This window comes from Pteropus alecto, unplaced genomic scaffold (assembly GCF_000325575.1).
Source record: "Pteropus alecto unplaced genomic scaffold, ASM32557v1 scaffold78, whole genome shotgun sequence".
Taxonomy (NCBI): domain Eukaryota; kingdom Metazoa; phylum Chordata; class Mammalia; order Chiroptera; family Pteropodidae; genus Pteropus; species Pteropus alecto.
Window position 1 is genome coordinate 18,282,222 of NW_006443124.1, and position 17,457 is coordinate 18,299,678.

The 17,457-nt window shown below is 37.9% G+C and overlaps 1 pseudogene; it reads right to left on the reverse strand.

Moving 5' to 3' along the window:
• Positions 1-15,324: 15,324 nt before the first annotated feature.
• LOC102887295 lies at positions 15,325-17,122 on the reverse strand (annotated as a pseudogene).
• Positions 17,123-17,457: the final 335 nt, after the last annotated feature.

Sequence of the window (17,457 nt, forward strand, 5' to 3'; positions counted from 1 at the left end):
ATGGTGTTTAACTGTCATTTTATTTATGTGGTGTATCGTGTTAATTGATTTGCAGATATCGAACCAAACTTGCATCCCAGGAATAAATCTCACTTAAACATGGTGTATAACATTTTAAATAAATTGCTAAATTAGGTTTGCTAATATTTTGTTAAATTTTTTTTGCATCTATGTTCATCAGGGATATTGGCTTATAATTTGCTTTTCTTGTAATATCTTTGTCTGGTTTTGTAATCAAGGTCATGGTCAGAGTAAATAAGCTGGAAGCCTTCCTTCCTCTTGAATTTTTGTAATAGTTTGAGGAGGATAAATTTTAAGTCTTCTTCAAGTGTTTGATAAAATTCACCTGTGATATGATTGATCCAGAGCTTTCGTTTGTTGGAAGTTTTTATTATTATTGTTATTATTAATTATTATTATTATTATTATTATTATTACTGATCCCATGTTCTTAGTAGTAATCAGTCTGTTCAGATTGTCTGTTTCTTTTTGATTCAGTCTTAGATGATTGTATGTTTCTTGGAATTAATCCATTTCTTCCAGATTTTCCAATTTGTTGATATATAATTAACTGTTCATAGCATTTTTTATACTTTTTTTTATTTCTGTGTTGTCAGTTCTCACTTCTCTTTTATTTCTGATTTTATTTATTTAGATCTCTTTTTTTCTTGAAGAGTCTGGTTAAAGGTTTATCATTTTTCTTTTTCCTTTCAAAGAACCAGCTTTTGGTTTCATTGATCTTTTGTATTGTTTTTAGACTATTTCATTTATTTCGGCTCTGATCTTTATCTCCTTCCTTATACTCTGTTTTTTTTTTCTAGTTTCTTTATGTGTAAGTTTAGATTTTTTACATTGAGATTTTTCTTGTTTTTTGAGGTTATGCTATGTTGTTATGAATTTCCCTTTTAAGACTGCTTTTGCTCTGTGCCATAGGTTTTGAATTGTTGTGTTTTTATTTTCATTTGTCTCAAGGTGTCTTTTATTTCTTCATTGATCTCATTGTTAATCCATTTATTGTTTAGTAGCATTTATTTAGTCTCCATTGATTGTGTGTTTTTCAGTTTTTTTTTTCTCGTAATTGATTTCCAGTTTCATAGCACTGTGTCGGAGAAGACACATGATATGATTTCAAACTTTCTAAATTTATTGAGACTTGTTTTGTGGCCTAACACATGGTCTATCTTGGAAAATATATCAGGTACCAATGAAAAGAATGCAGATTCTGCTGCTTTTGGTTAAAATGCTCTACAACTATCAATTAAATCCATATGGTCTAATGTGTCATTTAAGGCTGCTATACCTTGTTGATTTTCTGTCTAGTAGATATATCCATTGATGTCAATGGACTGTTAAAAATTTTTTCCTGTAATTGTTTTACCATAAACCTCTCCTATATGTGGGTTAATTTTGCTTTATGTGTTTAGTTGCTCCTGAGTTGAGTGAATAAATGTTTATAAGTGTTATAACCTCTTGTTAGATTGCTCTCTTTATTATTATAAAGTGCTCTTCTTTGTCTCTTTTTATAGGCTTTGTTTTAAAGTCAATTTGTGATATAAATATTACTATTTCAGCTTTTATTGCTTTCATTTTATGAAATATTTTATTCCATCCCTTTAATGTCAGTCTGTGTGTGTCTTTTGATCTAAAGTGTGTCTCTTATAGACAGCATATGTATGGGTCTTGTTTTTGTATCCATTTAGCTACCCTGTGTCTATTAATTGGAGAATTTAATTCATTTCCATTTAAGTGATTATTGATAGGTACATAGTTATTGCCATTTTATTATTCATATTTATGTTTTATTTTTTCCCTTCTTTTTAAATAAGTCTCTTCAATATTTTTCTAAAACTAGTATGGTTGTAATGAATTTTTTAATCTTTATTTTGTCTGAAAACTCTTTATTGCTCTTTGAATGTTAAATGTTAGCCTTGATGCATAGAGTAATCTTGTTTGTAGGTTTTTGCTTTTCATCACTTTGCATATTTCATGTCAATCCCTTCTGGCCTGCAATATTTCTGTTGAGAAATCAGCTGACAGTCTCATGGGGGCTCCTTTCTAGGTAACTAACTGTCTTTCTCTTGCTGCTTTTAAAATTCTTTTTATCTTTAACCTTTGCATTTTAATTATGATGTGTCTTTGGGTTCATCTTGTTTGGAACTCTGTTTGTTTCCTGAACTTGTATGTCTATTTCCTTCACCAGATTAGGACAATTTTCCATCATTATTTATTCAAATAAGTTCTCAATCTTTTGCTCTCTCTGTACTTCTTCTGGATCCCTATGATGTGAATGCTGTTATGCTTGATATTGTCTCAGAGGTCCCTTAAACTATCTTCTTTTTTATTCCTTTTTTCTTTTTGTTGTTTTAATTAGGTTTTCTGCTACTTTATCTTCCAAATCACTAATTCTATTCTCTGCTTTATATAATCTGCTGTCGATTTCTTCTAGTGTATTCTTCATTTCAGTTATTCTATTCTTCATTTTTGACTGGTTAGGTTTTATAATTTCTATGATTTTTTTATGCTTATTATTTTTTTAAGTTCTCACTAAGGTTATTGAGCTTCCTTATAGCCAGTGTTTGAACTCTGTATCTGGTAGATCTCTTTTCTCTATTTCATTTTATTTCCCCTGTGATTTCTCTTTTTCTTTCATTTAAAATATTTCTTTGTTTTCTCACTCTGGCTGCCTCTCTGTGTGTGTTTCTTTGTATTAGGTATATCTTCTATGTCTCCCAGTCTTGGTAGAATGATCTTTTGTAGTAGGTGTTCTCTCTTCCTTGTCACCTTAGCCTGATGCTCCAGGGGTGTCCCTAGTGTGGGTTATGTGTGCTAACCTTTGTAGTTGAGGCTTGATTGCTGTTGGCACATCAGTGAGTATGATTTACCTTCATTCTTACTGGCTTTGAGGATTGGCCATGATCACAGCATACATAGTAACTGTTGTACAGGGGCTGACCCTTTGGAGATGGATTTGCCCCAGTGGGCTCTGGTGCCAGTTAGACCACCCTTTAGGTATGTCATCTTGTGGGGCTAATCTTATGATGCTATGTTGTGGTCTAAATTCAGCCACCATTTGTGTTGGCTCTGAGGCCTCTTGGGAGGAGCTCCTTTGTAGTCCAAGGTCAGTGACTGACCTAGGACTACCTGGTAGGAGCTACAAAGTGATCTGAAGTTGGTCACTTCCTTTGCTGAACCTGGAGGTACATGAGAGAGGCCTTGCTGGGAACCAAGGCTGGCTAACACCAGTACTAGGCCTGGGGAAGCTCAGTAAAAGCCCAGGGAACCCTGAGCCCTGCCATCTGCCTGTAAAGCTCAGCTGCTGAAAGGGTCTTGGATGGTTTATGAGTTGGGTGAGGCGGGGTCTCAGGAAGTCATCAGGGTGGAGCAAGTGGCATTCACCACATTAGTGCAGATTCAGATTTTGTGCCAGTGCTGAATCTGGGGCCACTGTGTTAAAGGCTCAGGGAACATTAAGCCTATTTATTGTCCAATAAAAAATATAGTGTGAGCTAACACTGGCTGTTGACAGCTGAAAGAACTTCAGGTGGTGCTCAGGTTGGGAGGGCAGGGTCCTAGATAGTCACCAGGGTGGAAAAAGAAGAGTTTACCAGGCCAATGCAGATCCAGATTTGGCCATGTGGGAGGTGGGCTCAACACAGGCAGGATGGTGGCTGTCCATCTGTCCAGCTCTCACCTTGAAGCCACACCATTCAGTTTATCTCTGTATGTCTCTGGCATCTCCTGAGTTGCTGTCCTTCTGATGGAACCCAAAGTGAGTATCTGGGAGCTAGTAAGTCTGTGCACGGGCCCTTGCAGAGGACGGCTGGGTTTCCAGCCATCCTCTTTCTCATCTAGATGGACAGAATTCCTGGTATTTTCACAGCCAGATATTGTGGGGGCTTCTTCTCCCGGCACAGGTGCTCTGGGATGGGGAGACTGGTGTGAAGACTTCCACAGCTGAGATATGCCTCTCAGTTTTCAACCACTACATGTGGATATGGGCCCACCTTTTTTCTTATCTGTGCCTTTTCTACCAGTCTTTATGTGACTTCTTCTGTATGTCCTTAGTTGTAGGACTTCTGTTCAGGTAGACTTCATGTGATTCTCAATAATGATTGTTTTATAATTTAGTTATAATTTAAATGTGGCCATGAGATGAGGCAGGCACAGCATTTCTCTACTCTGCCATCTTGACTGGTACCCTCTCTGGGAAGAGTCTCAGATATGGTTCCTGGAGTCCATGTGCACAAGTGTTTTATTGGTTATATCCAGAAGCTCAGGTTATTCATGAATTCAATTTTATTACATTATATTGAGTTGTTTTTAAAAATATATTGTATCACTATAGACATACAGTATAAGATTTTATTGATTTCTAAATAACTCATAGTATTATAAGCCTTTATTTTTTTTAGTCAGTTGTGTCGGTGGGATTTCATTGTAATTTTAACTTTCATAATTTTTGAGGTTGAACAACATTTCTACCATCTACTTAATATTTCCATTTTCTCTTTAATAAATGCTTATTGAAGTGTTTTACTCTTTTATCCCATGGTTTCTCTAATTTTACCTTATTTTTTTTTTTTTTTGTCAATATTACCTATGTATTCAGGGGACTAGATTTTTAGCAGGATCAAGCCGATTCTGCTTCATCACATAATTGCACTGCACCCTTCTTACTTTCTTTGTTGGACTTTCATTTGTTGTCTCAGTATAGACAACAAAGATCACAGGACATGCCTAATGCCTATGCATATGCAAGATAGAAATATGTAATTAGGAAATGAGATTCCAAAAATAACTTATTCAACTTTCTTCCGTCCAGTAAAATGCTTCTATATAAACTATATTAATTTGCAAAAAGTCATTCAATAAAATTAAACCATTATTGACATCTGGTGGTTGCTGGTTGCAAATGCATGTTTCTATTAGTGCCCTGTTCTTCCCTGCCTCATCCCTCTTCTTTTACTCCTGGTCACTAGGATTTTTCTTTCTAATTAAGTAGTAGTATCTAAAGTTTTGCCTCAGGCTTTGCTTCCTGGAGATCCTAAAATGAGGAAGTTTTTTAGAAGGAGTGTTCTTAAAAGAAGACTCCAGATGGGATGGCAATGCTGTTGTTATGGTGTTGCCTGTGGCATTCGGGGACATTTACTTTGTGGGTAAAATAGAGGAGGTCTAGATGATCTAGGAGAATTTTAAATATGTGGTAGCCGTAGCACTTAAGTGGAGTGGGACAATAAAAAAATTATAAGAATTTTGCAGTAAACTGGCTCTTGTTAAAAATAATTAAGTATTAAAAAAAAGAAAATGTAAAGTTCAGAACATCAATTTAAGGCATTCCAAAAAAGCCAAAAAGTCACTTGTCAGCTGTGAAGAGACTCTTATCTTTGAGCAAAAAGGAGACTATGCCAAAAATCAGGTCCAGACATTAACCATAACAGTGTGGAGCTGCAATGAACACTGGATTCACATTCTCAACTGGTCCTGTGCATCACAATCATAATCCTGATAGGACACATCTAAGATAGGAAACCTGGATCAGAAATATTAAGAGGAGCAAGCCTGAAAATCTTTAAAAATAAGTTTGAACTCTTCACAGCACCAGGGGCAACTCCAGCTCTTTACCAAAGAAAAAGATTTCCATCTACTTGGAGGTTTATGTATGTATTTCTCATAGCTCTAAACCAATGATAGGGATCAGAGCACAGCCTCTGTTCTGGGAGGAGGTGCTCATGCAGGGAGAGGACAAGATAACTAAATGTTAATCAAGCCATAATCAGAGACTGCAATATGTTGATCAGCCCTGCATCCAGGCCAGGAGGACACCTGCAGGACAAAGGAAGATTTCTGCTGAGATTGCTAACAACCCATTCTTCACATCTGTGAAGGGGAAAATGGAAAACAGAGTCTTTAAGTGGCTGCCCCACACAAAATAAAATCATTCATTCTATATGACTAAAACTATGGGGGGACTTAAGGATTAAAGGCTGGGAACTGCAGCAGTCATTTCATGCTACATATTCTTCTCTTTTTATGCTACATACTCTTATCTTTCCTCACTGTATGTCCATATCAAAGAAAAATGGGCAAACAAAGACTTTAAACTGTAACTCACTGGAAATAAAGAATAATATATAAACTGGATTCCCTGAACATTCAAGGGCCTTCTCAATGTCTTTACTCTGTCCCTCCCAGTATCTTTCTCTCAGTCTCTGTAAATGCCTTTACTCTGTTTCTCACTGTCCTCGTCCCTCTCTATTGTCTCCGTTTCTCTGAGTCTCTCTCAGTCTCTTTCACTCTTCCTCTGAGAGACCACACTCTGCCTGTGAAGTGTTGCCCCTTCTCTAATAAACTTTTGTCTCTAACTTTGGCTTGTGCTCGAATTCTTTCTATGCTCTCCACAAGAACCCACATGTCTCCCAGTGCAGGGCTTGGTCTCCCCTCACTTAGGAGAATTTGTCCTGTCTTACATCCATATCTAGACCTCACTAGAATGCACAGCCAGAAACTTGGGTACCACACTTGGCAATGGCTCTTGATTACATTGGCCTGGGAGGGACCATAGCATATGCCTCTTTAGGGAGTAATTATTTACATGGGGACACTCACCATGACAAAATACAAAATTTTTGTGTGAACCCAGAAGGTACTAGGAGCTTGACAATAAGAGTGACCAAAGTAAATGTCATGGAGATGACAAAACTGCCTTGGAAGTGTACCGAGGGAAGATTGGAAGGCTCGGGTTACTGGAGATATTAGAACAGATATGCCATGTGATTCCGGACCACCCACCACTGTGTACCTTAGGATAGTACAGAAGGACCCCTCTTTACTGTGGCCATAAAGAAGTCTCTGATGAGGTGATAATCCCCTCTTTGAGAAATCTGATGGTTGTACATATCCAAAGGCAAGGTTAACAACTGGGGGTGGGGGTGGATGCCATGGTGACTGGGTGTGATGTTGCTCTAGAAAGCAAGAGCATGTGGCAGTGGAAAAGTGGGTATAATTTCATAGTGAGATTTAAGAAACAAATGCTATCTAGAGAATCCAGACCCACAGGGATGTACAGTAGACATAACAAGATAGATGGACAGCTTGCAAGAGTGTTGCCTAGTAAGTATACTCCGCCCCTCCCCCAAAACAAACAAAAACCTATATATCTGTCAAGCAGAAGGAAAACATCAACCAAAGTTGAATATCATAGTCTCTCACCTAGATTAGGGATCTGACAATTCACAATCCAGAGTGCATCATTTAAACATTTTTTCCAGGAAGCACTGTGAGTTCACCAAATATATAAAGAATAAATATTTCTCACCTCATTTCCAAGATATTTCTGTCACCACTTTTTTAAAGTTAATGCATTGGGGAAATTGTAGTAGCTAAACTTGTTAAGTGTGGTTAGCTACACTGTCTGAGCCATCATCAATATCAAGGATTTTAAAGATCACCCTTGTCCTCTGGTCCGAGTAGAAACCTTTGGAGACCAGGTGATAGGTGGAGCATTAGTTTTGATCCATCCCCACTGGGCCAGTGGCTGTTTTTCCCACAACATGAAAGTAATACAGGGATAAAAATCAGCAGTGTCCACCCATCGGTTTCCTGCACTGTGGAGTCAGGGTCATTCTGACATGGAAGAGAAAGTGGACACTGCCCCTAAACCCCACTCCCCAAGTGGGTGAGTGAATTAGAAGTGATGCTGCATTTTAGGAGTAATCACCAGGATTCACATGACCATCAAGAATGTAAGGACACAGATGCCCTCAGAATCCTGCTCAATTCACTGGTCCAGCCATCCCCAAGCCTCAGCTGGCCCCCGTGGATGGCGGTATGGTGGAGAAAATTTCAGTCAGGAGTGCAATTGCAGATGCCTTGCTGGCTATGGTATTTGTACTGAAACAGATTAAACTTTACCTGATACTTAGTTTGTGGTTACTATTGTATAAGGGCAAGTATAGCTTGGTCACGGGGGAAACATACTCAAGTCCTCTCATGCTCCAGCCTCTGACCCTCTCAGCCCATTGGTCACCTGACTCTCTCATCTCATTGGTCACCAGAGCTTTTGAGCCCTGTGCTCCCCTCCAGCATACAGACCAGCTCCTCTGTATGCTCTGCTTGTGCCCTGTGCCTCTGCCCTCCTTCTTCAGGGTGAAAGAATGAAGATAATTTCCTACAGGGAAAAATGATAAAATATGGAAGACAGACACCAACTGACAAAACTGGCCAGTTTATATGGGTTTCAGAAGATGGTTCTATTAGGCTGAGCCATCAGTTGCATTTATTAGATGCCCCTAGTGACAGACTCGTGTTTTCCCTCCTTACTTTTCTGCTCACTATATTTTTCTAAATGCTACTTCCCTGGAATGACAATTCACAATAAAAAGTGATGCTTGAATCATTGCCTGAGACTGTGCTTCTGGGGAATCCATGGAATAAGTCTTTTGGAAGTTTTTTGAAATTTACCTGTCCATTACTCTGACTAGTTTTATTTGCTTTAATTCCAGTTATAGGAGTTTTTGTAAACTACTTCTTGAAGATTGTTTTATCTCTTCTTGGCCTTTACATGTATGTGTATGTGCGTGTGTGTGTGTGTGTATACATATATAATTTTAATTACACACAATACCTGCCTTTACATTTTGTTTCTGATTAAACTGGATCATTTGATAATTTGGGGAATCATTTAAATCAAATTATTTTAGTATATTAATACGTGAACATTTATTTGAGTCTTCTCTAAAGTGTCTCTCTCAAATATATAAATTTTGGTGGGGAGTACGATCCTTTTTTATCTCTATTTATTATCAAATTTTGGTTGTTTGTTGTTGATCTTTAAAAAACACTCTGAAACTGCCAACCAAAATAAAATCCAGGAATTGAACAGCTGTTTACACTTAAAATGTGGTCTCCCTTTGCCCTATTTTCCTACACCTACGACAGGAAGGAATCCAGTATTCAGCACACTCATATTCTTTCATTTAGTTTTATCTCATCTAAATGTAGACATTAAACATCTTTTATTTTAACTGTTTAATACTTTACCTTTTTTCTTTAAAAAGGTATTGTTTACTATTCTGTAACTTTTCTGAAATTCTTAATGTTATTATGTCACTAATATTGATTTTATATATTTCAGATTGCTAGAGTTTATTGATTTGGGCTATTGTAAAATATTTTATTGTGTGAATATTACACATTATTTATTAACACACCTGTGGATGAACCTTTAGGATTTTTATATTTCTGCTACAAAGAACAGGTTTTTGAATATTTCTTTATACTACTTCTTAAAACTGCAAGAATTTCCTTTGGGAGTACACCTAGCAATAGAAAGCGGCGCTGTCAATGTGAATGTGCAGTATGCATGTGTTGTCAATCTCTTCACTAAAATCGTCATATCTGTGTACATTCTGATCAGTAGTGTTAAATGGTACACTCCTGAACATATTCACCAACTCTTGGTATTGTCTGAATCTTTTATTTTTTTCTACTTGAATGGAGGAAAAATCCCATTCTTGAAATCTCATCTATTTCAGATCTTTATTGGCCACCTGTGTCCTTTTCCATGATATAACTGCTTATGACTTTGTGTTATTTTCTTGTTAATATTAATGGCTTTTTTAAACACACACACACATGAACAGTTGACCCTTGAACAACACAATGTTTAACTATGCAGGTCCACTTATGTGTGGATTTTTTTTTCAATAAATATGCAGTCAGCCCTTCAGGTCCCTGGGTTTCGCATCTGCAAATTGAACCAATCTCACATAAAAACAAAAACAGTGTTTTTGATGCATGGTTGGGAATCCATGAATGGAAAGGGTCAACTGTACGCATTCTTTTATTCTAGTTTATATAAGAGAACATATCATTGGATCATGGTTTTTTTGTTTGTTTGTTTGTTTTTTAATATACATTCAAACTGTCTATGGTTTTTTATGGATAATTTAATCCATTTACAATCAAAGTAAATGTTGATAATGAAAGACTTAACTATTGCCACTGGGTATTTTTCTGGTTGTTTTGTAGATCTATTATTTCTTGTTACTTATTCTGTGTCTGTGTCTGTGTTTTGATACCTTGAGATATCAGTCTGCTTTGACTTCTTTATCGTATTCTTTTGTGTAATTACTATAGGTTATTCACTCTGGGTTACCATGAGGCTTACATCTTAAAATTATAACATCTTATTTTAAATTAATAACAACTTAAGTTTAATAGAATTTCTAAGCTTTATATTCTGCTTCTCCCCTCTCATTTTAGGTTATTGATGTTACAATCTACTTATTCTTTATATTGTGTGACAATTAACAGATTATTTTCATTACAGTTATTTTTCCTACCTTTGTTATTTGAACTTTTAACCTAGAGTTGTAAATGAACTATGCACTATCATTAACATATTACAGAATGTACATTTGACTATATATTTTCCATTACCAGTGAGTTTTACACTGCTTTCTTATGTTTTTATGATGTTAATTAGCATTGTTTTATTTCCACCCCAAGAACTTTAATGTATTTGTAAGGTATATCTAGTGGTGATGAATTTTTTCAGGTCTTGTTTGTTTAGTAAAGTCTTTCTTTTCTGTATTTCTGAAGGACAACTTGCTGGGTATAGTATTATTCTTGGTTGGCAGTATTTTTTTCTTTTTTTAATTGTGAAGTGTAAAGCTCTTTTAATTAAAGTATAGCTGACCTACTATACTGTATTAGTTCCTGGTGTACATCCAAGTGATCTAACATTTACATAACTTATGATGCAATCACCACAAGAAGTCTAGTACTCATCTGTCACTGTACAAAATCATTGTGATATTATTGACTGTATTCCCTGTGTTGTACACTACATACCTGTGACTATAGTTATGTTATAACTATAAGTTTGCAGCTCTTAATCCCCTTCACCTTTTTTGCCCATTCTGCCCACCACCCAACCCTCTGGAAATTATCAGTTTATTCTCTGTATCTATGAGTCTGTTTTGTTTTGTTTGTTCATTAGTTTAGTTTAGATTCCATGTATAAGTGAAATGATACAGTATTTGTCTTTCTATGACTTATTCCACTTAACCAACCATGGTTCATCCATGTAATCATAAATGCTAAGATTTTATTCTTCTTTATGGTTGAGTAATATTTCATTGTTCTATATCCAGTTCTTCTTTATGCATTTCTCTATTGATGGACACCTAGGTGCCATATACATAATTAGTTTTTTCATTTTCTTAAGATAAATTCCCAGAACCGGAATTGATAAATTGTATGGTAGTTCTATATTTAATTTTTTGAGGAAATACTATAGTGTTTTCCAAAGTGAATGTGCCAATTTGCAATCCCACCAACAGTGCATGAGGTTCTCTTTTCTCCACAACCTCACCAACAATTGTCATTTCTTTACGACGGTGGCAATTCTGACAAGTGTGAATGATATCTCATTGTGGTTTCTGCCTGCATTTCTCTGATGATTGGTAATTTTGAGCACTTTTTCATGTGTCTGTTCACCATCTGCATGTCTTCTTTGAAGAAATATCTATTTAGGTCTTCTGCCCATTTTCGAATTGAATTATTTGTTTTTCTGAGGTTAGCTGTATAAAGTCTTTATATATTTTGGATATTAATCCTTTATCAGATATATCATTTTGCAAATATCTTTTCTCAGTCAGTAGGTTGTCTTTTCATTTTGTTGATGGTTTCCTTTACTGCGCAAAAACTTTTCGGTCTAATATAGTTCCATTTGTTTATTTTTTATTTTGTTACCTTTGCCCAAGAAGACACATCCAAAAATATATTTCTAACCAACATTATGCATTAACCAGTATGCATATACTTTTTCTTCTAGGAGTTTTATGGTTTCAGGTCTTACATTTAAGTCTTTAATCCATTTTGAGTTTATTTTTGTATCAAGCATCTTTGTAATGGTGTAAGAAAATGGTCCAGTTTTATATTTTTGCATATAGCTGTTCAGTTTTTCCAACACTATTCATTGAAGACTTCCTCATTGCATATTCTTGACTCTTTTGTTGTAAATTTAGTTGATTATAAAAGTGTGGATTTATTTCTGAGAGCTTTATTCTGTTTCATTTATTTACGTGTTTTTGCAGTGCCATGCTGTTTTGATTACTACAGCTTTATAGTATAGTTTGAAACCAGGAAGAGTGAAGTATCCAAACTCAATTTTAGTTACTTTTTCTCTGGTCTTTATTATTTTCTTTCTTCTACTAACTTTGGGCTTTTTTTGTTCTTCTCTAATTCCTTTAGGTGTAAAGTTAGATTATTTGAGATTTTTCTTGTTTCTTGAAGTAGTCCTGTATTACTACAAGCTTTCCCTTAGAAAGGGTTTTGCTGTGTCCCATGATTTTGTAATATTGTTTCCATTTTAATTTGTCTCAAAGTATTTTTGATTTGCTCTTTGATTTCTTCACTGGACCCATTGGTGATTTAGTAGCATGTTATTCAGCTTCCAAGTGTGTTTTTGTCAGTTTTTCTCTTATAACTAATTTCCAGTTTCATATTATTATGTTCAGAAAAGATGCTTGATATGATTTCAATCTTTTTAAATTTATGGAGATTTTTTTTATGGCCTAACGTGATTTATCCTGAAAAATGTTTAATGTTCACTCGAGAAGAATGCGTATTCTATTGTTTTTAAATAGAATGTTCTGTATATATCTATTAAATCCATTGATCTAATGTATAGCTTAAAGGCCAATGTTTCCTTATTGATTTTGTCTGAATGATCTATCCATTGATACAAGTGGAGTATTTAAATCTCCTAGTATTATTGTATTACTATATTACTGTCAATCTCTCTACTTATGTTTGTAAATATTGTCTAAGTTGCTCCTATGTTGGATGCACAGATGTTAACAAGTGTTATGTCCTCGTCGGACTGATCCCTTTATCGTTATGTCATACCCTTGTCTCTTGTTAATTCTTTGTTTTAAAGTCTATTTTGTCTGATATAAGTATTGCTACTCCAGCCTTTTTGTTTTCATTTATTTTTGCATGAAATATTTTTCACCCCTTTAGATCTGAAGTGAGTCTTTAGATCTGAAATGAGTCTCTTGTAGGCAGCTTTTGTAAGAGTCTTAATTTTTTATCTATTTAGTCACCCTATATCTCTATGGGTTCATCTTGTTTGGGGACTCTCTGTACTTCCTGGATTTGGATTTCTGTCTCTTTCACTAGGTTAGAAAAGTTTTAGCCATTATTTCCTAAAGTAGGTTTTCTGTCTCTTTCTCTTTTCTCCTTCTGGGACTCCTATGATACAAATGTTAGTATGTTTGATGTTGTCTCAGGAGTTCCTTATGCTAGTCTCATTTTTTTTTAATCTTTTTTTCATTTTGCTTTTCCAGTTAGATGATTTCCACTTTCCTGTCTTCCTGACCACTGATTCGTTCTACTGCATTATCTATCTGTTATTGACTCCCTCTAGTGTATTTTTCATTTCAGTTGTTACATTCTTCAGTTCCGATTTGTTCTTTTTCACATTATTTTTCTCTTTGTTAAAGTCCTCGCTGAGTTGACCCACTGTTCTGCAGAGTTTAAAGGGCATGTTTATGACTATTACTTTGAACTGTTTATGTAGTTGACAGCTTACCTCTGCTCATTTAGTTCTTTTTCTGAGGTTTCATTTTGCTTTTTTTTTTTTGAACATATTCTTTTTCTCTTCATTTTGCCTCTTTGTTTCTATGTCTTAGGTAGATCAGCTACATCTCCTGCTATTGAAAAAGTGGCCTTATGTAAAGGTGTCCTGTGGGGCTGAGGGATGCAATCTTCCCTGGTCACCAGAACCAGGTGCTCTAGAGGTGTTCATTGTTTGCACTAGTATGGCCTCCTGTTGTGGCTGAGCCACAACTGCTATGGATGCACTGGCAGGCAAGGCTGTTTCCTGGCCCTGCTGGCTATAAGGCCTGGACACACTATTGCAGGTACACTGGTGTGCAGGGCAGCATCCCAGATACAGCTGGCTAGTGGGTTCGACTGCAACTGCTGCTGTTGCACTGGTGGCAGGACTGTGAGGCCCAGCCTCAACTGTTGCACTCACTGCTGTGTGTTATTGTCAATAGAGGCTGCCCACGAGGTGTAACAAGACAGGGGCCACTTTGTAGGAGCACCAGTGCTGGCTGAGGCCACCCACTGGATGTTACAAGGCAGGGGCCATTTAGGATGGGTGCCAGCCAGGGTGTGTCCTCAGAGCAATGCCACAGTGGGCAAACAGTGTTAGCAAGGTTAATGAAGCATGTGAAACATAGTGTTTGCCAGTATCGGACCAGATAGGTGGATGGAGAGTAAACAAATGGCACCCACCAGCACTTCTGTTCCTGAAAAAACTCCCACCAGATCCCTGCCCTCTAGCACATGCCCTAAAATCAGTCAGTGTATTACATCCACTTATGATCCAGGTCCTTTTCAAATGGCTGCTTCTGCCTCGGGACCTAGAGAGAGTACAAACTTGGTTTCCTGCTGGCCTTGGCTCCTGCAGACATAAGCTCACTGGTTTTCAAAGCCAGGTGTTATGGGGCTCTTCTACCCAGCTTCCTCTTCCTCTGCTCTGCTATCTGTCTTCATGTGGTTCTCTTTACATCTTTTTTTAATGTTCAAAAAATATTTATAAAAATACAATGGGATAAATTTATGCTGAGAAATGCAGCAATAAATACAGTTGAAGAAAACAGATCAACTCTACATCGATAAATTGGCACAAACAGGAAGAACACACACACTACCCAGACCTACATGCCTGCAGGCCAATGTTGTACATGCTCCTTTCCAAACTCCACTCTGAAAAGATATTGTCAGCTCAGGTGAGAACGAGTACACATATCATCACAAATGCACACAGATCATGACTTTATTTAAAAATAGCAAATGGTACTGTAAAAACCGATATGTAAATTTCTTAAAAAAATGATGCATCTTAAAGTCAGTTGGAAAATACCCCTTAGAAACCAGATATTAAACTGTAAAAAGAAAAAAAAAAGGTTCCTATTGTTTAAAAACACTAATTTAAGAAGAAGATTGTAAAAAAAAACATAGATTTGTACTGAAAGCATTGACTGTACAGGAGTATCCCCCTCTCACAGTATTCCTTTTTACTTCATATGTGAATTAGTGGTTATGCTGGAGGATTTAACTATTATGGCACTAAAAAGGCACCTGTTTCGGAAAGAGATAGAAAAAGGAATGTATGTAAGGCGATATTCCCTTTAGGTACAATAAGCATAGTAGTGTTTGAGGAAGACAAGATAAAAATTACTCAGAGTTAGCTTGTGTCTCACTGAATAAAAACAATGGGCTAATACTGAGCTCCTCTCTGAGAATCTAATCATCGATGCCTTTGTCATCATACTGGTAGTCTCTGGGGTAGTCATCTTAGTACTCGCCATGATGCTCATCTGGGTATTCTGCCCAGTAATTGCTATCACTGATTTGCAACTCATTTGTTCCTGTTCCTTGGCTTCCGTTGTGAATGACAGGTTCTGATGGAGCAGCACAGTATTTGGGATTATATACTTGTCTCCCAAGCCCATTCACACTTATCCTTTTCTGGGAAGTGACTTTTTTGTTGTCCATCTATAGAGAAATATCAAGTTGTCCACTGGTTGCCGATTAACTTCTGATGGTAGATGTCTCTTCTGGTGCCTGGCACTAACATCTCCACCTGGCTGGCTCCTTTGCTGGAGCCCATCTTCAAACTAACCATGGTCAGAAGGTTTGTCAGTTTGCATTTTGGGATCATAAAGATGCCCTCTGGTCCAACAGGCTGTCATATTCCCCTAGCTGGAGCATGTGTTGGTTCCCACCCGCAAACCAATTATTCTGTGGCCAGCTGTTAATTTCCCTTCATCAAAACGTTTTGTTTTTCTGCATACTTTAGTCCAATGTCAATGATTGTACGGAAGCCTTTTGTGTTAGCCAGGCCTGCTGAAGCTACCAGCGTAGCCTGAACCTGTGTCATGTTTCCATTCTCAAAAATATTATTTGCTTCAAATCTGTCATGTGGCTTCATATCCTCAATCTGAATAGCTTGAAAAAAGTTGCCAATATTCTCCAAATAAGGCCAGTTTAATGATGACTCGTTGACCTTCTTCAATGAGCCTTGCTGCAGCTTGTTTATGAGTTCTCAGAAGACTGTGCCGTTTTTTAAGCCCAGGTGCAAGCTAGTGCCAGCGCTAGTGCCTGTCACTTCTATCCAATTGAGAATATCTTCTGCCTGATGATCACACTTGGAAGCAATCTTGTTCTTGACCTCGGCGGAGAGCTCACAGGCAGGGCCTTGCTGAAATGGGTCATGGTGGTCGGTGGTGGGAAGAGGCTGTGTCTGGCTCGAGGAGTTCGCGCACTTTGCTTGCCAGCCCCAAGGAGAGGACGCATGTCAGATGCTCCGAGATCGCTCCCCTGGGCAGCTGAGGGGCGCCGGCCGTGCATCTGGGGCCCAATCTGACTAGGTCCCTCAGAGCCACGGGTCCGCCTTGGAGTCCTGCACTCACTGCCCCCATCTCTGGCCGCAGTCTTTGGGGATTGGCCCACCAGCTGGACCAGTGGAGGTCACCTGCTCCTGCCTCGACCCATGAGGGACAGTGCGCTCACTCCTGTATGGGCCTGGGTTCCTGCCCGGCGCTCCTGCCACCGAGGCCTGGGCAAGGCGGCAGATCTTCTGAGCCCGACTGAGCAGTTTGCTGTCTGGAAGCACCTAGGGGCTGCCCGGGGGCCTGAATGCACATCTTCCAGGCCTAGGCCGCTGCGCCTGAGTTGGGGGGTGGAGGGGAAGACTCCTCCCTGGGAGCTTGCTGGTACCCCCGCAGCCTCCGTCTGCCTCGTCCTTAGCACTCGAGGAGTAACGTCAGCCCCCCACACCCGCTTCAGGAAACTCCGGGAGCAGCCTTGGCGCCCTGGTGCCAGAAAGAGGGGACCCTTCCTCCGAACACCTGCTTCTTGCTCTGTACCTTAGTACTCCTTTCTCCGTACCTTCCTGTTTATATCATTGATGGTAATAAATCTGTTCTGCTGATCTGCAGGTCGTTCTCAGATGGTTGTTGCACACGTAGTCATGATCACAGAGTGGACATGTACTCAGGCTCTCACCATTCTGGCTCCATGATCCGAAAGCCAGAAGCATTGTTCCTGATGCCAATTTAGCTTGTTCATAAAATGTTTTATTACAGTTGGTGCAGTTCCCACAACATACGCGTCCCTGGTTGCCATGTCACGTGACAGTATTTTTTCCATAATATGAATGTGATTCCATTCTTTTCAAAATTGTCTTTGAGATATCTTCCTATGGTTTTATGGGGCTTTCTTGTATGTGACTTGTCTTTTGCTGCTTTTAAATTTCTGTATTGCCTTTGACTTCTTTTTACTGTAATTTATTTTATTTTTTATGGTGACATTGGTTAATGAAATCCAGTAAGTTTCAGGTGCACAATTTAACAGTAATATGTATAATACATTAAC